Genomic DNA, 27,885 nt, shown 5'->3' with positions numbered 1-27,885 from the left:
ATTATTTTATTGTATTTAAGGCATACTCCATGAGTGAATCCACTGCCTGTCATTGCTCATGGAGCCAAGAACTTGAAACTCTATGTCTATGGCCTGGGAGAAAAATAAAATTATTTTATTAAAGTAAAACACATAGCACAACATTACTCCAAATGACATTCTGCTTCATCCATAGATCAGGGCTTCCTTCAGACATCACAGATAATCTTATTTTTGAGGTAGATGAAAACTAAAACAGAGGCCCAAAAGCGGACAATGTGCAAACAGTGAGAGCTACTGGAGCTGTCAGTCTTGAATGCGATGTCTGGCAAAGTATTCCTGCAGAGATCAGGGACCTAGGTAAACAAAGAGGCAGAACGTGTGTAGAGCTGGGGTGCAACATGAATTCAAGCACATAATGTCCTCAAGACCGTGCAGGGCTGATGCACATATGAGCAATCAATACGTGATCATTTTCTTTATAAAACTGCAAAATTATGTGATATGTCATCCAAGGGCAAAAATTTGTGTTTAACTGAAAAGAAAATAATATTTTGAGTAAAATCCAATTCAAGATCAGCTTCCCATTAAAAAAGAAGGAATGAGAAGGAATTGGGTTGAGATAAAAGTTTGTGTGTGTGTGTGTTTTGTTTTGTTTTGTTTCCTTTCTTTTCTTTCTTTTTTTCTTTCCTTTTTCCTTTATTAAGTATTTATTATTAGCTTTCCCAGCAGTTTTACCCTCATCCCCAGATTGGATTCAGGTGATTTTTATCTGTATCTTCATCTAGTTCTAGTGTTCTTTACTTTCTTTGTAGTCACACGTTCATCTCCTTTCCAGGCCCTTCTGTGTTGTGTGGTGTCTTCGTCTTGGTCTTTATGTTTTGTTTTGTTTTTTAGAAAATATAGATTCTTTCTTACTCTTGTTCTAAATTTCTCTTCCTTGGTTATTTTGAGCTTATTATGAAGCACTGCCTTCAACGAATTTCGTGTCACATTCAGATTCAGGATTTGTTGCCTCGTCATCTGTTAGTGTCTCTTTGATAGGACAAAGAGGACCTTCATCACCCACCCACTTGTAGCTACAGCTGCCAGGGTCTTCTTTTACTAGATCTTCCCGATATGCTTTTGATTCAAGTATTCCATAAGGCCGTGCTCATACTTGAGCCTTTCAGTGAAGTGAAAAAACCCTATTGAAACAGCTTTTGCTCATAAGCTAAATTTTTTCCAAGGTAATGGCTTTTTTTCCATTTTCAGATTCGAAGAATGGAAACACAGCTCCTTTGTCTTTCATTTGTTTTATATCCATTTGTGACTTTCTTTTGTTTCACTTTCCAGGTGGTCTTCCCTTGGTATAAATTTTAGCTTATATTTTCTCTTCTTTTATTTCTTTTTCTTAAATCTTTCAAAAACAGCCTTTAAAATCAAAGGCCTTGTTCTGGAGAGGAGCTGCTTGGTGAATCAGTGTCCAGACTCATAGATGAAATAACACATTTTCAAAAGCTATATTACTTTTGTACATTTCTATGTGGCCAGTCTTTTGCCACTGGCCCACATAAGTTATATTTGTAAGCATATATCATAAATTAAATATGACATTTGTGTCTGCTAGATTTCCAGTGTATGAAATTGAATAGGGACTTGTACATTCTAAGGAGGTTCTCTAACCAATCCTTAATAATACTTCTTGGGAATAAGTTTCTGTGTATCAAAATATTTGCTGAAATGGTCAGAGATTAGGGCATGGTCAATATCCTGACAGTTTCTGACACAGAAATCCTGAACTTGAGCGTGACTACATCTGAAAGAGCTGAGTTAAGAGATTATTTTTTTTTTTTCATTTTCAAGAGCCTTTATTACTGCCAATTTTTGTTGCCATTTTAAACTTACTCTTTTATTTTTTTAATTTTTTGTTAATTTATTCTTGTTACATCTCAATGGTTATCCCAACACTTGTATCCTCCCATTTTTCCCTCCTTCCCATTTTCCCCTTATTCCTCTCCCCTATGACTAGCTTTATGAATGAAGATGATAAGATGGGAAATTTTATGTGAGAATACAACTGTCAATTATGCTATCTCAAGTAAAATCATGAATATTCATTATGATCTACAGACTATATACTATAGCAAAATATTACTGTTACATTTGAAAAGATAAATAAATGAGCAACTCACATAAAGTGGTTCAGTTATGGGAGACAAGGAGCATTCGGAAGAACAAGAGAACACATTACATCTGTGAGGCATAGGCAAGTAAAAGAATCCATGGAGCTTACAAGCATGATTGTGTTGACTGCTCTATGGATCCACTTCTTTTCATACATGTCACTGTTTAGTAACATTCTGAATCAGTACAGGTAACAGCAATGTACAACCTTCACAACGCACACTCTTAAAGATTAAAGACATATGTGACCACACACTAATAAAATAACTATATAAACATAACCCTGGATATTTTCAATGGTAAATCCACAAATAAAAATATTTCAAAGATAAATCTTTAAGTTAAAAAAAATAGAGAGAAGGTTTTATTGACCTGATACCCTAATAAAGATTAGGGGAACAAGAGAATAAATGTATGATTCAAAATTAACTGGGTAAGTAAATTACTGATTAAAACATTACACTTAGTAAACTGGACTGACTGAAAAGTCTATCTGATCAATTCTATAGAAATAAGTGTGGCCAGGAAAGATGTAGAAGTTTTTTGAAAAATAGCTGTTTCAGATATGAAAATTGATACTCTTTAGGACAAATGCATTTTCTTTTCTTTTTTATTTTTTATTATATATTTTTTTATTAATTTATTCTTGTTACATCTCAATGGTTATCCCATCCATTGTATCCTCCCATTCTTCCCTCCCTCCCACTTTCCCCTTACTCCCCTCCCCTATGACTGTTCCTGAGGGGGATTACCTCCCCCCTGTATATGCTCATAGGGTATCAAGTCTCTTCTTGGTAGCCTGCTATCCTTCCTCTGAGTGCCACCAAATGCATTTTCAATTTTATACTTATTTGAAAATTCTGATTGGCTTGAAATTTCTCATCTTGCTACACTGTTTAAATATAATATAGAATTACAAGTGAGCAATATTTCATATGTTAAAATATTTCTTTTGTTCAATTTAATGACTCGGAATTTGAAAATTCAACAATTTGGCATCATCTTAACATAATCAGCTATTTAATATTGCCTTATCATATCTCTGTTACTTTCTCTTCAAATTCTATCTATTTTTTTATAATATATATGTTTTCTATATTATTTTATTTTTAAATTTTATTTTTATATGTGCGTACATGTATTCCTGGGTGTAGTTTCCATCAGACACATTACCAGTATATTTTGTTTATTTGTCAGCCTTATGAAGCTTTACAAACAATAACACAAGTATAAGGATACAAATAGCTTTCTCTTAGAAATTTTTGTTACATTTTAATATTAAATTTCACTTACAGATGCATTACTCATTACATTACAGTTTCCCTTGTACAAAACATCTTGTTGCATATCTGTATACTTTCTTTATGCTGATATTATATTCCCCAGATAATTTTTTCTTGAAATCATAATCAAAACAACCTGGGATAAACAAACAATAATTAACCTGAAATTTCCCCAAAGAATTAAAAACGTTCTCATCTTGCTCCCCAGCATATATGCAATTCTTATTAAAAATCTCTTTAGAAGTCATTTTGCATGTATTTAAAAACTAAAGCAAAACAGCTTATCACAGCAGCTAGTCAAATAAGTAATTTTAAAGCACTGGCCCTGGAGTTTGGGAGGTGTTGCTTGATACAAGATTCTTAACCACTGCCCATATAAAGCAGTTTTCCTTGAAAAAAATTATTAAGTAAAAACCAAGTACAAATGGCATTTATGGACAAATTATTGCATCTTAATAATGTTGGACCCAGAAATAAAATTTATTTAAAGGCTATCCTTTATAGGATTGTACATGTAGGTGTATCCCTGGTAATAAAATATACACATTTTAAATTTTTTCTCATGAAATGGAACAAAAGTAAAATTCAAAGTTACAAATGTTAAATGCATGCTCTCTGTTCTAATTGTAATCATCATAGTTCATTTATGCTAATGCAAATTGGTAAAAATCAAAATAAACCAATAAATGTATACATTAAAGTCATTTCTAGATTAGTCTAAAACATGGAGAAGAAAATGTTAAGATATTAATAAATTCATAGGTCACCTAAATTATATGACCACCGAGATTTTGAAATTCACTAACAATTGCACAAAATCTTTTTGTAAAAGCAATTTGAACATCATTATATAAAATACATTGATGTTAAACTGAAGTTTTGTCATAAATATTAACATTTGAAAACATCATATAATTGGGGAAAATAAACTTGCTACCAAAAGTCAGAAGTCACATATATGCCAAATAATCATTTACAGTTAGAGGAAACAATACTCAGATTTATGAAAAAAATTGAACTATATACAGTTAATATTCTAAATTGGGGAACACAATTTATTAATAATGTTAACAACACTAAGGAATCACAGTTTGTGCCCTTAAGAAACATCCTGATGTGTTTACAAATAGAATATTCACCTAAGCAGTTGAAGAGAAGGAACAGGAAGGGAGCCATAGATGTCCTCTAAAGGACTCCACCCAGCAGGGGATCCAGGGGATCCAAGCAGATGCTGAGACACACAGCCAAACGTCAGGGTGGAGCAAGGTAGTTTTATGGAAAAGTTGGAGAATAGAAGGACCTAAAGGGGTCAGGAGCTTCACAAGGAGAGATATAGAGCCAACATATCTGGGCAGAGGAGTGGGGTGCTACAGAGACTAATGCACCAACCAAGGACCATGCCTGGTGAGCATCTAGACACTCTGCTCAGATGTACTAGGCAGCACAATCTCCTTGTGGGTCTCATAATATGGGGAGTAGGGACTACTTCTGACCTAGACATCTGCTCTAACAATGTTGATCACTTCCCCCTGGCTGGGAGTGCCTTGCCTGGCAACAGAGAAAGGGGATACAGGCAGTCTAGATGAGACTTGATAGGCTGAGATCAAATGTTGGTGGAGGAGGGCTCCTCTTCCTGAAGACTACAGGGGAAGGGAGGGAGTCAATGAGGTAGAGAGCTACAATCAGAATATAAAGTAACCAAATTAAAAAAGAAAGAAAGAAACATTCTGTGCCAAAGAATGAATGGATAACGATTTGTTCAACGTTTGAAGAAAACAAATCACTATGATCTTTAAATATTTGTGTTCCCACAATTTATAAGTTGAAATCTATACCCCAGAGTAATGATCTTAGGTGCCTCTTAACTAGAAAATGAGGGCTCATCCCTCTCAAACAGGTATGCTTCTCTCTCTCTCTCTCTCTCTCTCTCTCTCTCTCTCTCTCTCTCTCTCTCTCTCTCTCTCTCTCTCTCTCTCTCTCTCTCTCTCCTTCACACGCACACACTTTCTCTCCTACCTCTCTTTCAGGTCTCTTCTCTCAACTTCTCCTTCATTTTCCTCAGAGAAAGGGAGCCCATGTGGGTATCAACCTGCCTTGGCACATCAAGTAGGACTGTGTCCATCTTCTTCTGTTGAGGCTAGATAAAGCTGTCCAGTTAGAGGAAAGGGATTCGAATGCAGGCAACAGAGCCAGACGCAGAATCTGCTCCTGCTATTAGAGGTCTCACCTGAAGACCAAGCTGTACATGTGTTACATATGTGAGGGGGGTGCTTAGTGTTATGCCATGGTTGTTCTCTAACTGGTGGTTCAGTATCTGCCAGTCACTATGGGTCCAGGTTAGTTGATTTTATAGGTTTTCTTGTTGTGTCCTTGACCTATCTGCCTCTTCCAATCCTTCTCCCTCTCTTCCTGATTCCTAGATTCACTCAGCTCTGCCTAATGTGTGGCTATGTGTACCTCTGCACCTGTGTTTCTAAGTTGCTGGGTGATGCCACTCAGATGACTCTTATGCTAGGTTCCTGTCTGCAAGACTGGCAGAGTATTATTAATAGTGTTAGTAGTGGGCTCTCTCCCATGACATATGACTCAAGTTAGGCCTGCCATGGATTGGCTGGGTGGAAGGTTTTGTGTGTTGTTTGACATCCTTCTCTCTATACTGTAAGTCCCACCTGACTGCAAGAGCCAGCCAGTTTAAGCTCCGTCTCCCCACTGCTAGACGTCTCAGCTAGGATCACAAGTGGTTCACTTATACATCTGTTCTTAGAGGGCTTTTCTGCACCTTCTATCTTGTACAGACATACCAAAAAGGTGCTTCTTGGGGATGACTAAAAGCCTTCCTGCCATACCTAGTGTCTCTTACTAGATCAAGATTCTCAACCCCACTGATGCTTCATCCCTCATGTCTTAATGAAACATTTTTCTCATGTTTTATTGACCACCAACCATAAAATTACCTTTGTCGCTACTTCATAACTGTAATATTGCAAGTTATGAATTATAATGTAATATCTATGTTTTCCAATGGTCTTACACTATGCCTGTTAAAGGGTTCTTAGACCCCAAATGGGGTTGCCACCCACAGATTGAAAATTACTGTACTCTATCTTGGGCATTTCAAATTCCAGAATTGTAATAACATATTTCTGTTGTTTATAATTCACTACTTTTGACACTTTCTTAATTTTGCATAACAATAACTGTAGACTAAGAAGAAAAAAAGTTTTAAATCAAATATCATGCACTCATCAGAAGGTTAGCTGCTGGTAAATGCTAAACTTCTTATTCTAGTGGGGAGCCATTTTGGAAATTAACAAAACATGATATCGAGGCAAAGCCCGTTGCTCTAATGCTACTTCCCATTCAGATCACAGGCTTCTTTTCCTTTTACAGAACCATACTCTTAATGTGATGCGTTCCTGTTATTTCACATTTATACCAGAGAAAGACACAAGAGACACAGTCAGGTCATTATTGTTATCAGTGATCAGCACTGAATTGCTATTATTTTCCTGGGTTTTAATGATGCTCTAAGTATTTCTGTATCACACTATATAACAGCCTGGAAGTCCTTGTTCTTTCTTCAGCTGTACTGAGGAGTATTTCCAATGAAACCTTCTTTCCCTTTCCCCCTACTATTCTAGTACCTCTACTCTGCCATGAATAATCCAAAGGCTCAATCTACATTTTTTCATTAAATTAGTGTTTCCTTATCAAAGTTAATTGATAGTGAACACTATACCAGATGTTTTAAAATATTGTTCTTATACATATCCATATAGAAATAACATTCTAAAAACCTTTGAACATTTTCTATTTTTTATGTAGTAATGCAAGTTGCATGCAATTTGAGGGATTAATACAAGCAAGCAGAGGGGCAGTTGAGGGAGGCTGTTTCAAAGTTATGATATAAATATTTAGGTTTGGAGGAAATTATTACTAAAACACACAATTCAACTTTTGAGAAATAGAGATGCTGAGCACTTCTTAAATCATTATTAACAGTGCTGACTACTGAGTTTAAAGATATAACACTGATATCTTTTAAAACTTTGACACACCATATAACAGTGTTCTCATTTTGCCTAAGAAAATACACCAGAGCTGTTCAGTATGGTAGTATAAAATATAAATGAGGTTATTTATTAGATATTATAACTCAAACTTTACCTGCTCATTAATATAAATGAGTTCTATGACTTACTGCCCCGGAATCAGCAAAACAAAAATAATTGGATCACACTTGAACAGCAAATAATGCTTAATTCCTTTTATCTAACACAAAAATGCTCATTCTACTCAAATAAAAATTATATTTAGAGTCTAATTAACATATGCATATATGTGTGCGTTTACACACACAGCTCAGTTATGAAATAGAAACAGATAATCAATGTTTAGATACTAAACACTTCAGTAAATAAAAAATGAAAGTAAGTATCTGCAAATACTCAAGATAAAATTAGATTGTTTTTACTCTGGAAACTAGTTTTTCTCCCATCCCATGTTAATTTTGTCAATTGTAAAATTCAAGAATATGTGAGTGGCACAAATTGTTTATTCTTAGCTCTCGAGAGCTAACCTGCATGCCAGGTGTCAGTGTATCAACCCTGGCATTTTCTCAGAGTTTCCAGTGTATGTGGTTAAAGAAGAGTCTAAAGTTTTAAATCTGCCAGCTCATGAGAGATCTTGGTGTGTGAGGAGACATGTACATTGTATGTTGACACCTGCCACAAACTTGTGGGGAGCAAAGAAGAATGCCTGGTGTCTGGCTGGCTTTACAACTCTCTTTGGTTGTTTTTCTTGCTAAACATAAAGTTTTCAGTTTTCAGATAGGGACAGTGGTCTGCCCATCTCTGTCCTAGTCTCCAAGGCCCTGGAGTCTCATGTATGCATGGCATAATGACTGTTTATCTGAGAGCTGGGGATCTCTTCTCAGATGTTATATTTGCTCAGCAAATACTTTCTAACTGAGCTATCATCTTAAGTCCAAGTCATTTAAAAAATGACTGATTCCAGCATCCAATGACTACTTTACCGGTATCCTCCATTCCTCTGCTGTTTTTGTTGTCTTACGGAGCTTTTATTTCTCTCCTGTTCTCTTTTTTATTATTTAGTATGTTTGTTATTGCAAGAGTCCAGATTTTTCTCAAGATCTTTGTCTTAAGCAGTGGCTTTGCTCAGACCTTCTGCTACTGTACTTTTCCTTGAAAAAAAAAGTACTCCTCTCACACTCCTGGACAGATTCTGGACTTTCTGGCCTGTCCTGTTCTGAAAAGTTCTCAAATATTTGGCTCCTGACAGTAAAAAATGTTGGCAATCACACCTTTCTTCTTATAACTCTGAATCAACTTTCTTTCGTTTATTCCTGGTAGATTCTAGATGGCCCTGCTTTTTTATTCCGTCACATTAAGACTCACTTTTTATTTGTGTATAAAAGCAATCACACTGAGACATTCGCTGTATCAGAAACTTGCTTTGTACTTTTTCTAGCTTATACTTACATGAATCCTTTATGTTGCCATATACCCAACTATGTCCTGCATGAACTGTGAGTCACATATGAATCTGTCTGCAGAATGAGCAAACACAGTGCTATTATCATAATTCTACAATCAACTTACATGCCATATAGTGAATCTGAAGGGATCATTACACAGCTGATCAAGCTGTTCATCTGTCACTACAAAAGAAAACAGAGTGGACAGATAGATAAATGAAGCAAATATCTGGAGCCCAGAATAGATGTTTTTTTTATTTAAATATAAGTACAAAATAAGTGACAGTAAAATGTTGTATTGAAACAAAAAAGGATTAAATGATCAAAAATCCTAGGCAACTCTTCACCTTGATTTACTCTTCTGAAAGTGAGGAGTTGGCTAAACACATCCTCCTGAAATTATTCCCATCATCATCTGCAGCATCTGTCTGTCTGTCTCTCTATGAGGGTTTTAAGATGAAGTACAGGCACATATTTTAACACAGCTCATAATGTGATTAATAAGGGCAGCACAATACAGGGACATAAAAGTGCCCTGTATCCTTCATCTGCTCTTCTGGAGCGGTGATTAACCTTTGAGTTTATGAGTATTTTTGCACTTGCTTTCAGATAAAGTATTTTATGAGTTCTTTCCTCCCAGGCAACTTGGATTAAACTTATCAGTTCAGGAATATAGGGACCCGTAATGAGTGTTCCTCTTGAAATCATAATTGGTTTTTTTGCTGCATCATCTGAACGTTCTTTTTACAGACCAGATGGAAACATCAAGGCACAGACAAGATAACTTGGTAAGGTCACATTCCACCCGTATGTTTGATTCATGCTTAATTGATTTAGAGGCCCACCTAAAGATAGATTGTTGACCCTGATGAAGGCTGAGAATATGGGAAGATCATTTTGCACCCCATTAATTTCCATTTGGAATGGTTCCTGACTTTACAACACCCTTTGCCAGGATATTCACTGAAGACAGTTCACTCCTCAGTGTAGAAATAAGGCAAAATCAGGCAAATTTATCTCTCAATAAATTCCTGATTAAATAAAAAAGTGTGATGGGATGTCTGGAACTTAAATACATATCTCCCTCCAAAACTAACAGGTTTAAAATAACAGAGCTAATTTTGCCAATATTCTGAGGTTCTGCAGATATCTCATTTATAGGAGGATGCTTGGCACAGCTTCAGAGGTGGTGCTCTATCTGTGATAAAGGACCCAGAGTGCACTCTGCTTTCTATATCCTGTCAGTTTACATCTTCATAATATTTTTAAATAACCCTGTTTTTTACTCCTCTCATACACAGACTTCCATCCAAGGAATTTTAGGAATCCACACCAAGGTATATCAATATCTCCAAACCATGTTTGTTTTAAACTTTCTTGTTTTTTCTTTAATCTGGATAATAAACTTTCCTGTTTGATGACAAATATATAAAAACAGGGATGATAGAGTACTGAGGGTTTTACCCCTCAAAAGAGTATAGAGAGGAGTCTAGAATCATCCCAAGGGCTTTCAGCCTTCCTGATCCTGGGCCTGCATATGACCAACAAAGTGAAACTATATTATTATGGGTATAAACAGCACAGTGAAAGCTAGGAGAGCTTGTAGCACATTTAGAGAGGCCACCAAAATTCACCACAGGTCCTTGCCAAGCAGGATGGGGTCAACAAGGCCTTTGCATCAGTAGAGTCCAAGGGGCTTCCCACAGCCTTGCCATGTAGAATCGTAGCAGTGAAGCACACATATGACATTCCCTGCAGAGGCTACATGGCCACTGCCAATTCTTGATCAGTTTTGGCATTGAATTTACTGACACTGATATTTTTTATTAAAATTAATTTGTTTTCATACACTATATTCTGGTCATTGTTTACCCTTCTACAACTCCTCCCAGTTCCTTTCCAACTAACCACCCACAAACTCCTTACAACATCACTTTGAGAACTTTTTAACAACCACAAATCTCTAATGACAAAGATGGATAATCTCAGACTTTGATATATATATATTATGGTTCAAGTTTTCATTCAAATTATCTCTCTCTTACACACACACACACACACACACACACACACACACACGAGAGAGAGAGAGAGAGAGAGAGAGAGAGAGAGAGAGAGAGAGAGAGAAAGAAAGAGAGAGAGAGAGAAGAGATATGGAGAGAGAGAGACAAAGAGTCAAAGAGACAGAAAGCACCAAAATGAAAAAAAAAAAAGACCCTGTAATTTAGAATATTAACATTAATTTTGGAACTTATCTTACAAATCTCAAAAGAAATTATTGAAGTTTGTTATTTGGGGTCTAACTTAAAGTACAAAGGAGTAGGTATTCCCCCAATTACTTAAATCACACAATTTACTTTCTAGTAGTTGTGTTATCAGCTTATGGTGCCATTTTATTCGGATATTATAAACATAGAATACATCTATCTTTCAGATGGAGTTGATGCCTTTTTTAAAGGGATTCACACTCTCTCAAGTGTGTTGGGGAAAATGAAATAGTGATATAGATGAAACCTGCTTATTTAAAGAGTGGTCACTCTTCTAGTGTGTGGACATGACATAACATACAAAAAGTATGTCTCTGAGAGCACAACTTTATTACCTTCAATTCAGAGGTACCAAAGTCTCTTTTAGGAAACCCAAAAAATGATTTCTCTTCCCTACGTATATTTATACCACCCACTTCACAAATTTGTGACTATAATGATAGTGACTTTTTATAACTATTGTATAGCATACTTTTTCTCATTTCTACTCTGACTTCTTTATCTGAGACCTCTGAAATTTTTCAACAAAATATTTTACATACTAGAATAATTATAACCCAGAATTAATTATATTTCAAGTATATTATATACTAGAGAGATTATGTATGTGAATGTGTTCAATCTATTTGTCTACCTATCATCTATTAATGTATCTATATTTTTATATCTATATCTATATCTATCTAAAATATATCACCTATCATCTATCTCTATATTTATCTCTGTCTATCATCTACCTACCCACCTACCTGCCTATCATCTACCACTATCTATATATCTCCTGTCTGTCTGTCTATATCATTAGCTACCATCTTGCTTTTGTCAATGGATAATGGATTTCCTAACTGAAGTAGCTTTTCTTCTTAATCTCTGCTAATTCTGTAAAAAAAAAAAAAAGCAAAAAAACTTTGTGTATTTTTTTCCCCACTTATCAACATTTACTTCTATAGGAATCACACATTTTACTTTCATAGAATCTAGGTATAAAGCTCACCAACCCTGGTTGTGACAATCATCATTCACCTCAAGGGAAACACCTTTTCTTTTGCTTTGAAAGTTTTATCTTTTGCTCCAGCACACAGTAAGGACATATGCTCAACCATGTTCATAGCGCCCTTATTCATAATAGCCAGGATATGGAAACAGCTTAAGTGTCCCTCAGTAGAAGAATAGATAAAGAAAATATTGTACATTTACACTATGGAATACTACTCACCTATTTAAAAAAAAGGAATTCTTGAAATTTGTGGACAAATGGATTGAACTAGAAATGATCATAATGAGTGAGTTAATCCAGAAGAAGAAAGACTCACATGGTATATACTCACTTATATCTGGACACTAGCCCAAAGGGGTATGTCCCATGAAAGTCTTCACTTACCAGGAAAGTGGGACAGAGGGGAGGACATCCTATTGGGACTCTAGGAGAGAGAAACATGGGAGAATGGGGAAATAGAAGGATCCAGAGGGTCCTAGAAACCTAAAAGAAGAACATTATGGTGGGTGTCTCTGGGCCAAGGGGTCCTGTTTAAACTATGGCACAAGCCAAGGACAATGCATGCAGTAAATTTCGAACCCCTACTCAGATACAGCCAATGGACAGGACATTCTCCACAGTTGAGTGGAGAGTTGGGACTGACTTTCACATGAACTCTGGTGCCCCATAATTGACCACATCCCCTGGATGGGGAGGCCTGGTGCCACTCAGAGGAAGCATAGCAGGCTACCAAGAAGAGACTCAATACCCTATGAGCATATACAGGGGCAGGAGGTCCCCCTCAGTCACAGTCATCAGGAAGGGGAGTAAGGGGAAAATGGGAGGGAAGGAGGATTACAATTGAGATGTAATATTAATAAATTAATTAAAATATATATATACTAAAATAAAATTAACAAGACTCCCTCAAAAAAAGAAACAACAAAAAATGAAAATAATATCTTTATATTGTTGTAAGTCATTTTATACTGTGTTTTCCTAGAATATTTTACTATTTCAACCTCTACACTGTTGAAACCTCCGGAAAATTGGCATTTCAGTTTAGTGATTCTCTTTTTTTTTCCACCAAAAGTATTCAATTTAATTTTTATTTCATGACAAGCCTTGATTCTACCTGCATTTTCAACCTTAAACTCTATTTCAAAATACCACTTCCTACTAAATAATATCTATTCTAGTGGTTCAGTCCGTTAGTAGTCTGTGCACAACAACCTTATAATTGGCTGTGTAGGTTTGAACAATAGGCTCACATATTTGAACGCTTAGTCATTATAGAAAGTCACTACTTGAGAAGGATTAGGAGATGTGACCTTGCAGGAGTGTGTGAGAGGTTTTGGGATGAGTGTGTTCCTGGCACTAGGCTTTGAGCTTTCAAAACCCAAATCCTGATCTAGTGCCTTTTTTCTTCCAACTGCCTGTGGATCCAGATGTAGAACTCTCAGCTATTTCTCCATCACTCTGTGTGCTTGTGCCTCCCCAACATGATTATAATAGACTAAACACTCTTGAAACTGTAAGCAAGTCTCAATTGCCTGCTTTATCTTATAAGAATTGCCTTGGACATGATGTCTCTTCACAATAATAGAGACCATAACTAAGACACTGGCTTATATAAACTGTCAATTTATCAGAGTTCTGTCTTCATTGAGTGTGTTTTTTATAACTTCTTCTTCTTTACTCAAAATGAATCAAGAGTCTGTTTTGATAATTATTTTTTGATGACTGCAAGTTTCTTGCTCCACTTTTCTTCTTGTGCCAGTTAAACAACACTGCACATTTTTCTAAAGCCCAATTATTCCCCTATATAGTCTCAATTCTTGTAGTAAGCAAACACATAAACCCAAATTTATCTCTCTTCTTACATTTATAATCTATTCCTGATATTCAGTCAACTCAACTACCCTATGTATCTGATATTAATATATAGATTTTTAACTTTATATTAAACTATAGAATTTCTTACTTCTCCCATCATGAGTCTCCATTAGAGAATGCATTGTTCACTCAGAATAGAATGAAAATGAAATGCTTTATAATCTGGCAACTCATGTACATTTTGGTACAGGAATCTATGTTAAGGTAATTTCTATTCTTTATAACTTATATATGAGATTCTATCTACAGTCAAAATTTTACAACCTCATATTTTCACTTACTTCATTGGTGTGTTGTTTCAAACTGAACTTTTCCACAAATATTAAATTGCTTTTTATTAAAGTACTTTATATATATTTCCCTTTTTAGAAAAAATAACTTTTCACCATTCCTTTATATCAATGTATCTAGTAGGAAATATTTTCTTAGTAACACCTCAGTTTTCTAAAGGTACTGCTTATCTTTAATCCTCTGCTGTCATATCTTGCTTTCCCTTTTACTGTAGGAAGGTGTTATGCAGATTATAATTTTGTAATAGAAATTTCCCAAATCAAATCTTTTACCTATTATTGAGATAATCCATGTGAACATTAACTTGAGACCCTTTCCTATAGTTCATTCACACACACACACACACACACACACACACACATGTAGTTAATACACACACACACACACACACACACATGTAGTTAATACACACACACAGAGCTTTGTCTGAGAATGAACTGGTGCTGATTTAGTACTAATATCCTGCAAAAGCTAAGCATGACTGAGTCATTTATTGATCCCCCTCGTTTCTCCAAGTGATGTGATCAAAGGGTGTGGTGTATTTAGCAATAGAGTCTTAGCCACAAGTTGTGTCAAGCAACCAAAACCAATGTTAATAGTCTGTATCGTTTATTTTTAAATACATGGCCAGGAGCCCCATGACTAATTATTAAACATAAGCACTCGGGAGGTCCTTGGTTTAACTCTGAAGAAATCATAGAACTGGGATACGTGAGAATGTGTTTCAGAATTATATTTCATACGTATATTTATTTCTATGAGGAATTATCCTAAAATTTCCCGATAATGATATACTTAACTTATCAACAATATCAGTGCAAATGCAAAATAACTCCTCATTTTGCTTTTCTTTTTGAGGCATGTTCAAACCCTTTGGGAGAATCTGTAGCTATGTTGTAACTACAGGCATCACTCCTCTTGCCATCTGTACCAGGTTATATTTGCTTATAGCTTTCCTCTTTTTGTATATAATATATTTCTCCTACATGGAGAGAAACTTGAGTTTTTGCATATCAAATACAATTTGTATTTGTTGATGGTAGATTTTCCTTTGTCAATGTGTAAAAAGCATGGGAGAGAAAGAAAAGAAGGTAATTTAATCACATTTTTAATTGTAAAATCTTAGTGTGCTAACAGTGAGCAATCATTAGTTCTCAGTTTACACTGTACAAAACTTGTTGCTTATGAGTAAAAACACCCTTAAAATGAAATAAAATAATAATAGTGATGATGAACCTCATAGCTATTTTCTTAAATTCATTGATTTTTGCATTACAGGACAATTTTTGTACAAAATAATAGTTTTTTAAATAATTAAAGGTTTCACACAGAAAATAAATAATTTAATACAATTGGGAGGCTCCAAGAGTCTTTCTTAAAAGATGCCTCTTTTCATATAGCAGAGACTCCTAGTAGCAGGGGCCATAGAGATTGAAGAGTGTACTCTCTAATTAAACAAGCCACCTAGTAGCGGTAAGGGAATATATACCCACCACAAAAACTTTGACTCAAAATTCTCCCAGATTTCATCATGTGCAGGGATAAAGATAAAGCTGACAGAGCACAGATTGAGGGCATATCCAACCAATACCTGGCCCAACCTAAGACCTACCGCATGAGAAAAAAACAAGCTCTGAAACAATTAAGGATTCACTCTAGGTTTCCAGACAGGAGTCTAGCAAAGTTATCCTCTGAGAGGCCTCCACCCAGTAGAGCCTCAAAAGAGAAGCTGAGAGTCACAGCCAAACAACGTGCAAACCTTGTGGAAAAGTTGAGGGAAGGAGAAAAGGACCTGCATGCGACAGGAATTTCACAGGAGACCAACAGAGCCACTGAGCAGGGCCCAGAGGGACTTGCTTAAACTGAGGCATTGAGGAATGACCTTACATGGACTGGACATAAGCTCAGACTTTATGTAAGTCCTCTAGTAAAGGGAATGGTAGCTCATTCTGATATGGACTCTGTTGCCATTATTTTGTTCACTTCCCCTTGTCAGATTGTAGGGGAGGGGGAAGTGCTCAGTCCTGATGTTGACATGACCTGATGATCTGGGGTGGATGGGAAGGGGGCTCACCTTTTCTGAGGAATAGAGGAGGTGGGTTGGGACAGAGGGAGGTAGGGTGGGACTCGGAGGTGAGTAGGGATGGGGTTATGACCAGGATGTAAAGCAAATACATAAGTTAATTAAAAATACCTCTTTTATTCCTTTGTTATGTCTATTAGTAAAAATAAGTATCATCAAAATTTTTATAGTGTATTAAATCATATCTTAAAATAGATATTTTACTATAATGGGCATCATAAAAGCACAGAATGAAATTTATCATTGTTCCCCACAGTAACTAGGAAAGTCTTTTTAAGAGACTATGCAGAGGAAGGCAATTGCTGTTATTCCCCTACATCTGAGCAGAATGACGTTACTCAGTCTAAGAGAGAGAGCTTTGTCCAAGTTAGCATGTCTGTTTCACCAGGGCCACCTGCTCTGTTGTATTTATCTCTTTCTAAAACCATAAAGCATATGGTCTTTGGCCACATAAGACCAGGACTCAGATTCTAGATAACATTCTGGCCTTTGTATCTGTTGGTAACACTTGTTTCATTGCCTTTAACTTGTCCCAAGAGTCTTTTAGGGCTTTCAGAAAATGGTTGATTAGGAATTTTGAAATAATGGACACTGCCACTATGCTGTGTTTCTGACCATCATAAATAGTAAGCATTCAGTACTATAAAGAAGCAAGCAATATTGAAACGGTGGGACTCTGAATGCAAAAGAGCTTATTTATTGAGGTCAAGTATTTATATTATACTGGTAATTTCTTTGTAGCAAGATATTTGTTCTCCTCCTCACCTTGGTCAAAGAAGCTGTCACACCAGGAAAGGAAAAATATGAAGTGGATGCTTTTTCTCACCCGATTTCCCATCGGGGGAGTTCTGTTGAAATGCCAGAGCTGGTCTACTGATTCCTGCATCAACAGATGGCACACGGCTGTTTGCCTTGTGTTTGTTTTCCATTCTGCAAATTACAGGTCACATCTGGTCTAGCCTTTGCATGGACTAAGCAGATGAGAGTTTACTTGCTTTAGAGGATGTTGGCTTAAATATATAATGAGCATAAAGTAGTGACTAAAAGAAGAACATAGAAATAAAGTGAATGAGAAGCATTTAGAAAGGTTCCCAAAAACCTGACCATCTGGTGAACTTTCTGTATCTAAAACCATTTAGCCAGATCCAAGTCCATGGTGAAAACAGGGAATGGATGCTGGCTGCAGTCAGGCAACTCTGGTTAATGGAGAAAGATGCCAGAGTAGACAGAGGAAAGATAAGCAGTACAATTTACATGCAAGTGATGCTATGACTCACATATTTTCTTGAGTTTTATTAGCAATGTTTAAGAATATCTCTATTCTTCTGGGGCAAGTCATTTTATCTCTGACCTGTAGGATTTGAAGCTTATCATGTTAAAACAAATTAAGCCCCCTCATAAAATAAAGCAAAACAAATCTCAAATATGAGTGCTCAGGAGAACCGCCACCATTGGTTATTAAAGACATATAAACACACGCATGCACACATGCACAAACACACAGAGACACAGACGTAGATAACATACACATCACACAAAAAGCACATAGACACAGCAATAAAATACACACACTCATACAATATACACACAGAGAGACACAGAACTCACATAAAAACACATAAAAAGATGTATAACACTAAACGCACACGAATATGCCGAGACATGTACACACACTAAATAAGTAAATAAATAAATAATGAAATGATAAATTGTACAATGGGGCAATTGTTAAGTATATGGGAAGCAAAACTCACCCATACTTTTTGTGATTCTGATTCACAAACTATGGAGAAAATCCAATCACTTGTCATCTAATACATGGTTAAAATATTGTTTGTTTGTTAAGATTAAATCCAAGAGCATGTAAAAGTTGTTTTCTAATACATTAAGTGCACTGGACAAGTTCACATTTCAAAATAAATATGCAAGTATATATATGTCTCCAGAAGTGAAAACAAATATTCACTTTTAATCCCTTCTTTGTGTGACTGTGCTGTTGAGTGCTCTGGGGATAAATTGGTGCATCTCACTAGCACCCAAGGTATTTTATGTTGCTGTTGTTTTTACTACGAATGAATGTTAATGACAAGTGATTTCAATTAAAACTTCAAGATTTTTCTATTTAAAAAGCAACAAAGGAGACATGATAAAATGAGGCTCACAATTATCTGAAACATAGGATCATGTTAGCGAAACTGGGCAGAATAAAATACCAAACCTAAGTTATGTTTGTTATTGTTGGAATATGTTTTGTCAAACTGGTATCCTGAAACACTTTGAAAATATCAAATAAAAATAAGGTACAAGCAGAGCGTCGTGGTGCACACCTGTAATACTGGCACTAAAGGAGGAAGAGGCAGGCAGATCGCTGTGAGTTCTAGGCTAGCCATGTCTACAAAGCAAATCCAGGACAGCCAAGGCTATACAGAGAAACCATGTCTTGAAAAATAAGACAAAAAGCAAAAATTAAAAACAGTGTACAAAATACTATACACTTCAAATAACTAACCATGTGAGAAAAGCATGGGGATGAAATTGAAAACTTCTATTCATATATTCAGTCAGATGTACTTGAATAGTGGTTTTGAAATGTGATTTTGTCACAATGCTTTTAATATATTTGAACAAAATGCTGTGGGCTTTACAGCTGCTTATACACAGTCTTACCTGCAAGAAACACTGGGGAGAGGGAATGCAGAAAACCACATCTGGGCAACATGAATAATAAGAATTTTCAAAATCTTTGTGTTTTATGTCCTCACTTGCACTAACTATAAATGTGTCCTATTTCCCCCAGGTCACCTCTCTTATCATAAGTCACAGAATATACCTGTTTTTCAGAGGAGCACAGTAACCCATAAGACAGAGTCTCTGACATCTGTACAGGATACCCATTAATTTTTTTCATTCAGTAATCAATTACATCATTTTGTGTATATGTCCATAAATTTTATTAAAAATGTAGCATTATTGTTCAAGGCTGCACCTATACATTTCCTTGCTCCCTTTATTGGAGAATAATGTTACAAAAATTATAATACATAAATAAATTTGGTGCTGAGCAGCATGAAAAATTATATGTGCATACTAACTTGTGTATATTCATGTATGTAAACAACTGTTCATGTCTGTAGTGAGAATAAGTTAAGCATGAGTTAATACCATATTTGTTAATGGAATACATTGTGACATGAATCTTCATCTTTTCTATTTGTGTATTATCTCAGAAAAAGCAATAAGAAATCTAGTAACCACTATCCACCATTTAAATTTCAATTGTTCTTTTCCAATGTATTGATGGTCACACTTTAGAAAATATGTGTAAGGTATAATTTATATCAATTAAGTTAAAACATATTTTTACTTTATTCTTAATTCCAGAGATAACACTCTTCAGATTTACTATAATAATATAGTATTCTATTGTTTTGCAGATTCTTATTTCATCATTCTCAGTATCCTATCCTGTGATATTTAACAAATGTCCAAATAATATCATAACATTTTACACACAGTGTAACCCATCAGGTATAAATCCTCTGAGTTTTGATAGAGTATTACATAAGTACACTCATAATATCATTTATAATAATTTCCACAGTCTTAATCAATTCCTCAATGCTGCATATTTTAACACTTACCCTTCTTCCAATCCTTAGCAACCAATGGTATCCTAACTATGAATCTGAATCTTTCAGAATGTCAGATAATTGGAATATATATTATGTAACCTTTTTTTTTTTTTTTTTTTTTTTTTTTTAGAGCAGGCTCTCACTGTGCAACCCAGACTCTACTCATAAGTGTTATACAGGTATGAGCTATGCCATTGTGCTTATCCAACCTTCACAGATGGGCATCTTACCCTTATTAAAACACCTTGAAGTTTCATCCAAATGTTTTATGGCTTCATAGTCTTATTTTTAAAAATCAATCAAGAAACTCCATTGTCTGGTATACTAGTAATTTATATACTCACCTGTTAGAGAACAGTTTATTTGCTTGCTTCAGTGTTTTATCAATTATGAATAGCTCTTCTGCAAATCCTCTCATCTATGTTCATGTATGAATATTTATTTATGGTTTAGTTTGGTAAATGTCTAGAAGTGCGCTTTTGAGTGGTATCTTAAGACTATCTTTAGCTCTATTAGGGACTACTGGAACAGTTCCTGATAACCATATAACTTTTTACTGTATTTTATTTTTTAATAATTTTATTTTATTTCACATGTATAAAACAAACTACATACAGCAGGAAGAACCATGTGACAATCATGAGAATAATGAGTTCTACACATGTTATATTCATGGTAAATTGGCCATCTGCATTCGTCCCATTTGAAGTAAGTATCTTTCCTGTCTTGTTGGGTCTGAATTTCTGAATGAGATTCAACGTGTACCCTATCTCAACTCTAATAGCTTAACTTTTTAAAATTAATCTAAGATAATCTTGTCCCCTATTCAACTAAGCTTGGTTGTAAAACTATACTATCTTGTCTTCAATGCCTCTCAGAGACTTGAGAAGAAATAAAACAAATTTCTGAGTGAACCTGCAGTGTGGGTTAGCAGCTTCCAAAATGTACAAATTGACTTAAAACAGTTTACTGCCTGACCAGTCACCCAGTACACTTTATAACGCTGGAGCCTCATCTTCAGCTCTCTGGCCTAATATCTCTGCCAGACTTGTTCACAGGGCAGGGTCTATTGAAGACTTGCTTACCCTGACTTGGCAGAATGCATCTATCGACTCTGGTGGCATCTAAGTTGCCCATTTTAAGGCAGATTCTGTTTGTGGCAGGAATGAGGACATTTTGCCTAATGGCAGGTTTGTAGAATAAAAGCAAGATGATTGAACCTACTCTTTAACACAAGGCCTTAATTGTTACTTATAATGAAGGTTATGTCTAAGTCATTGCTATAGAATTTAGTATACTGATACAAAACGTGAGCATGTCAAACACTTGTCAGATTTTAACACAAGAATATATATCCTAACTCTAACCGATAGATATGACTCTATCGATATATGTGGTAAATTAATTGAATAAGGTCTTCAAAAGCCTCAGTGACACACAAAATAAGGCATTTAAAGTTGTTCTTACAATGCTAAATTTTTTTGACAACAAGACAAGTTAACTCCTAACAACACCCAGCCAACCTCAAAGAAGATGATGAGCATCAAAGAACTTTTTACTTTATAAGGAATGAAAGTTCATGGGTTTTTTTTTTTTCAAGTTTGTCAGGTAGAATCAATGCCAGGATTTCATATTTTAGGCATCTTAGTGGTATATTAGTATCTGGGTTTGATATTCCATAAGGTAAAACTAAGTCAAGAATCTTGTTATCTGTTTCTGCCATCTGTGCATGATCTGTTGAGGTTGTTTCTTCATATTTAAGTTTAATTATTACTTTTTATTTTTTCAGAGATGACTTTTAGAAACTATTTGTACATTTTGGACACTACATTCATAACAGATTGTGTTTCACTTTTTTTGTTTTCCAATCTGCACATCAATGTTTTTCTCTGTCTCTTAGCAGCATCTTACACATAGCCAAAAAATGTCCAAACTGATATTATTTTCCATAACCTAATCACTAAAGTCAGGGTCACCTATAATTTTTCTTATACCATCCATCAGAAACATCTTTCTTTTGAATATTACATTTATTTCTGCAAAGTATTTTGGGTTTATATTTTGTAAAGAATGAATGGGCTGTATCTGATTTTGTTTCTTATGTATGTGCATGTGTGTGTGTGTTTTTGTGTCTTTAAAAAGCACCAATTGCAAAGATTGCTCTATATGAACCTTTTAAAGCTCAATTTTCTATTTTGTGGATGTCTCTTTTGAGTTTTCAGTTCAGTTCTACTGATGAGATAAAATGCAATTTTGATATCGGGTACTGTAACTTTTTTTCCTTCCATATAAATTTTACATTTTTATATAGGTAGTCTTATAATTGAAATAGATTCTTTTTTCACATAGTATATCCCCATTACATTTTCCCTTCCCTCTTTTTCTCACAATAGCCTCTACTCTCATTTCGTATCTGTCTCTCATTAGAAACAAACAGGCTTCTAATGGGAAATACTAAAATATAACAAAATAAAATATAATTAGGAGAAAACAAAACTATCACATCAAAGATAGACAAAACAAACCAATGAAAGAATAGAGCCCAGGGTAAACTCAATATTCAGAGACCCACTCATTTTCATACTCAGTAATCCCATAAAAATACTAAGTAAAATCCATATTATAAACACAGAGGACCTCTTTCAGACCCATGCAGACCCTATGTTTACTGCCTCAATATCTGTAAGTTCATATGTTCTTTGCTTGTGTTGATTTAGAAGAACTTTTTATTGATGTCCCCCATCTTCTCTGGATATTATTTTAATTAATTTGTTCATATTACATCTCAATGGTTATCCCATCCCTTGTATCCTCCCATTCCTTCCTCCCTCCCATTTTCCCTGTACTCCCCTCCCCATGACTGTGACTGAGGGGGATTTCCTCCTGCTTTATATGCTCATAGGGTATCAAGTCTCTTCTTGGTAGCCTGCTATCCTTCCTCTGAGTGCCACCAGGCCATCCAGGGGTCGTGGTCAAATATGAGGCACCACGGTACGTGGAAAGTCATACCCCACTCTCCACTCAACAGTGGAGAATGTCCGGGATCTTAAACTGTTTCTGGGATCTCTTTTGCAGAATTCCCTTGTTGCAGCATATTTGATCACACTGTAAACCCCTTGATTGTGTTAGCTATTGGAAAAACCTACTCCCAGTACTTGTGTGGCTGAGCTCTAGTACACACCTTTACTTCAAAAGCCTTTGGCATAAATATTGTAAGCAGGATTAAATAAGGTCAGTTATGTATCAGGAGGCAGAGCATGCAACAAGTTTACAAGTTATTGTGCATTTCTGTGTTACCCTACAGGTCTGTTGCATATATTGTGACTTACAATTGAGAGTTTTTGTGGTTTCTGTTGTGTGAGATACAGGGCTTCTCTTTCTTGTGCCTTCTCATGGTTCTCTTTTTCTTGTTTGTTTCTTTGTTGTTTTGCACAATTTTAATATGTTATTTTTGTTTTTGTCTTATGTTACTTTATTTTATTTTATCAATATCCACTGGAAGATTGTTTCTTTTCTAATGAGAGATAGAAATGAGTTTGATTCTGGTGAGAGAGGAGATAACAAAGAACTAGGAGAAGTAGAAGAATGAAAAACCATATTCAAGATGCAACATATGAGAAAGTGTGTGTGTGTGTGTGTGTGTGTGTGTGTGTGTGTGTTATGCACATCTTCATGAGGTGTCTGCAGAGGTTCAAAGAAAAAGGTAATACTGTGATCCTGCTTAAGCCAGTCAAGTACTCTGCCATGATTCCACATTTCAGTTCCCAAATCCAGTATTAAGAGAGCCTTTAATTTTGTTTTCATCATAGACTCTTTTCATTTACAACTTTAGGTAAGAATTTAAAGAGTAGGTATTTCTACTTAGGATGATCCTAGAAAGCACTGGAAAAGAGAACAAAGTGAGATAGAGAAACATTGTATTCACAGAACAGCACAGTTTATTAGGGCGTATCATGATGAGAGCTCTGAAGACACTGTGAAGCACAGTTTAGAGTGTCTAATCAGAATACAATTGTGTGATAGTGAGCACTAAGTCCAAGAGTCATCAGCCAAGGGTATTAATTGCTAGTCAATGCTACCCTGCCAAATTGAAGAGGATCATGATAGAGATAGAGACATAGCTAGATAGATACCAAAGACAACAAAACAAAGAACAGACACTTGCTGTGAGACAGCAAATCTTAGGAATGGGCAGAATCTGATGTGGTCACACTCTTTTAAGCTGACAATGAAATTTTGTGGTTTTCTTCCTGAGTGGACCATCTTTTAATTTATTTATTGTTTCAACTTAGGCTTCTAACTTCAGCTAAGCTGATGCTGTTTCTAGTTTGCACAAATTACCTGAAAATTTAGGCATCCTAATACTACATGAGAAGATAAAATTTGGGTACAATAACATTCTGTTTTATTTTATCAATTAAATTATTTGGCCCTAGTAATTAATTTCTGTTTGTGTTTTCTACCAAATTTGACTTTAAATTCATTCAAAACTGGAAGCACCGTCACTGTGTAAACAGAGATTTGTATGGTATCTACATACAGCTCTTTGTCAGTAACTATTAAAGAAATGCTTAATTTTACCTGCCAGATTTCAAACACTTCTGGCAGAACCAAAGCTGATTAAAATGATATTCACTGACAGGGTATGAAACAAATTTATATCAAAGGTCACAAAGTTCACGTTTTGTGAGTGAATTCATGTATATTCCCCTTGGTGATATTTTAACAATCATAATAGGTATTCTTTCATTTTTTTGTTCTGTAGAAATTTCAAAGCATAATTTAGGTGATTAGATTTTTTTCTCTTTTGTCATTCTCTGTGTTATTTTTACTTGTGGCATATACTCTCCTTTGTGTCATTTATTTTATGCTGTGCTATTATTCTTTCTTGGAAAGGTTAAAATTAGCTTATGCTATAGAGTTCCAAACTGATCATGCAGTGTCCTTTGTTACTCACAGGAGTGAATAACAGCATGGAAGCTCCAACCTGCCATCACTGTACCTCCATTCTGAGTACAAAAGCTTTTAACAACCCATCATGCAAATCATGTATCATAAGGAGCCACTTCTCGTAATGGAGGATTTACTAGATTTACATAAATATTACAGTGGAACAAAAACAAAACAAGACAATATTCTGTAGAAAGGGCAGAAGAATGATATAACAGGAGAGCTCACACGCTCTGTGAATCATTAATGAACAACACATCCTTGCACTGACTCATCAAGAGCTGAAGTAAGATTTAAAGAAACAGACACATTAAATTTACAGATTTTTTGTATGCGGTTATACCATTGTTTCTCTCATTAACTATATTAAGGTGAAAACAATTTATGTAGAGTACTGTAATTGGCCTCAAACATGCCCATTTTATTTATTCAAACTGCCTGTAACTATGGCTATAAATAGACATCTCTGTATTAGCTACTCCATTTCAAAATATAAAAGAGATTGGTGCCCAAATCTACCTAGGCAAGAGCCAAGATGGTTGCTCCTGCATAGACCTGCTGTGAGGCCTGCTGAGATTATCTCCTTTGTCTAATACTGCAGACATACCTACTCCCCACTTTTCTGGCTTCTTTTTAAGGCAACCCAGTTCCCTGCTCATTCTAGACTCACACTCTGTCAGTGAGCAGCATTCCAGATTGTTTTTGTAAAGACCCTTCCACATTGAAACAAAATGAACTTAAACTTAGCATTGCACTCATGGAAGAATATGTATTAGGTACCTTTATTGAGTAGAAACTACTGAAATATGTAAGTAAATTCTCACAATAAAAACAGAAAACATAGTTTTGGGACAGTTGTACAAGTGGAATACCAAAATGCTTATAAGTAATTATGATTTGTTAATACATACTCTGGATAATCAAACCAGCTGTTAGTTTCATCAAGAAGGACTCAAAATATATCTATAAGCTAATACTTAATACTCTACTTGATATTTCTTATCAATGGCAAAAATTGGTAAAAGAGGAGAGAGAAAGAGAATTAACGAATTATACAATTTATAAACTCTACTTCCAAGTACAACATTATGTATATTGTTTTAAATACAACTCAAATGATCATTTATTTCCCCATATTACAGACCTTCAGAGAATGCATAGCAGTGCTTGTTCTGAAATTTTAAAAAAATATATTTATTCTTTTCTCATACATTATCTCTTGATCAATTTCCCTTCCTGTACTCCTCCAAGTTTGACCCTCCTTCCTCCTCCTTTTCCCTTAGATGAACTCTTTCTCTGTTTCCCTTAAAAAAAAAAAAAAAAAAATCAGGCTTCCAATGACATCAACCAAACACAGCATAGCAAGTACCAATAAAACTAGGCACAAACCATTATATAAAGTCTAGAAGAGGCAACCTAGTATGAGGGAAAACATCTTGAAAGCGTGCAGAAGAGTCAGAGACCCCTGAGACTCCCACTTTTAAGTGTCTACAAGAACACCCAGCTACACAACCAAAATATATATGCTAAGGACCTAGGTCAGACCCAAACAGGCTTTGTGATTGTTGCTTTACTCTCTGTAAAATCCTATGAGCAATCTCCATTTAGTTGACTCCATGGGCCATTTCCTTGTGGTGACTGTGGCCCCATCTTGCTCCTAGCCACTTCTGTAGGGTTCCTCAGCTCTGCCTGATGACTGGCAACTGGGGCTCTCTGCATCTTCTCGCATCAGCTGCTGTATGAAGCCTCTCTGATGACACCTAAGCTAGGCACTGATACATGAGTGTAGCAGAGTATCATAAGGAATCAATTCATTGATTTTTTTTCACTCAGATTTGTACCTATCTATCTTTGGGCATTGGAACATCCAGCATGTGGTTCTTGGCCATACAGGCAGGTTCAGGCAGAGGCTCTCTTTTGAGTTAGAGAACTCAAGTTGGACCAGCCATTGCTTGGCCAGTTCCACAAGTTCCACTCAAGCATGACACCAGCACCTCTTTCAGGCAGTACAAATTGTAACTGAAGGTTTTTGGATGGGTTGGTGTTCCAGTACAACCACTGAAAGTGTAGCTTGGTTACAGAAGATAGCTAGTTTAGGAATCCATCAGGTTCCCTCTCTGACTTCCATATGTAGATATGACTCAGATTCCTAAAATATTATAAATTATACTGAAAAGTATTACACTGCTAATATCTTCAATTCTGTTGTTTTTAAGTAGACATTAGATTATTTATATTTCCTAACCTCCATGAAATCACACTGAATAAATTCAATGCAGATTTGGTAGATAAATGTAGCCACTGGAATTTCTTTCATAAATGAAAGCATTGTTTGACATCTCAGTTTTAACTTTGGAAAAAAATTTTTTTCAAAAGTGTTTTCCTAACTTTTAAGTCACAGTTTCCTTGTGTTTTACTTGGATCATCTTAGAAAGGGAAAAATGCTGATGTGACTTCCAACAGCTAGGCACTGGGGAATTCCTATCCTTTCTTTTCGAACCATGCTAGTCTAGAACCCTGGAGGAGAAAGTGCTTCTGGGAAGGAACTGAAAACACCAGAGCCAACATCATACATTCATGCCAGGCATGTAAATGAGACCAAAGAGAAGTTACCACCATCCACAAACTTCCAAGTTAGTGTGAGAGGGACCAGCATAAGAATATTCCAAAGGAATAATGTCTCTCACGGTGGCAGCAGCAGGAGGTACTATGCAAGCTGACAAAGCACAGTATCAATATGTAACGGTACCCAAGAAGAAAGCCTATGAATTTCAAGGAAGACTGAACTGACAAGATACCCTCAATAGCGCAATAGTTGTGTTTTTATCCTGGGGGTAAGTAATAGCTGTCTAATCGAACTTACTG

The 27,885-nt window shown here is 35.6% G+C and overlaps 1 pseudogene; it reads right to left on the bottom strand.

The window, feature by feature from the left end:
• Positions 1–853: 853 nt before the first annotated feature.
• LOC127192498 (TATA box-binding protein-associated factor RNA polymerase I subunit D-like) lies at positions 854–17,367 on the bottom strand (annotated as a pseudogene).
• Between the last annotated feature and the right edge of the window lie 10,518 nt (positions 17,368–27,885).

The sequence above is a fragment of the Acomys russatus genome, chromosome 1 (assembly GCF_903995435.1).
Source record: "Acomys russatus chromosome 1, mAcoRus1.1, whole genome shotgun sequence".
Taxonomy (NCBI): Eukaryota; Metazoa; Chordata; class Mammalia; order Rodentia; family Muridae; genus Acomys; species Acomys russatus.
Note: the sequence above shows the minus strand (reverse complement) of the source record. Positions and strands in the feature narration are given on the sequence as shown.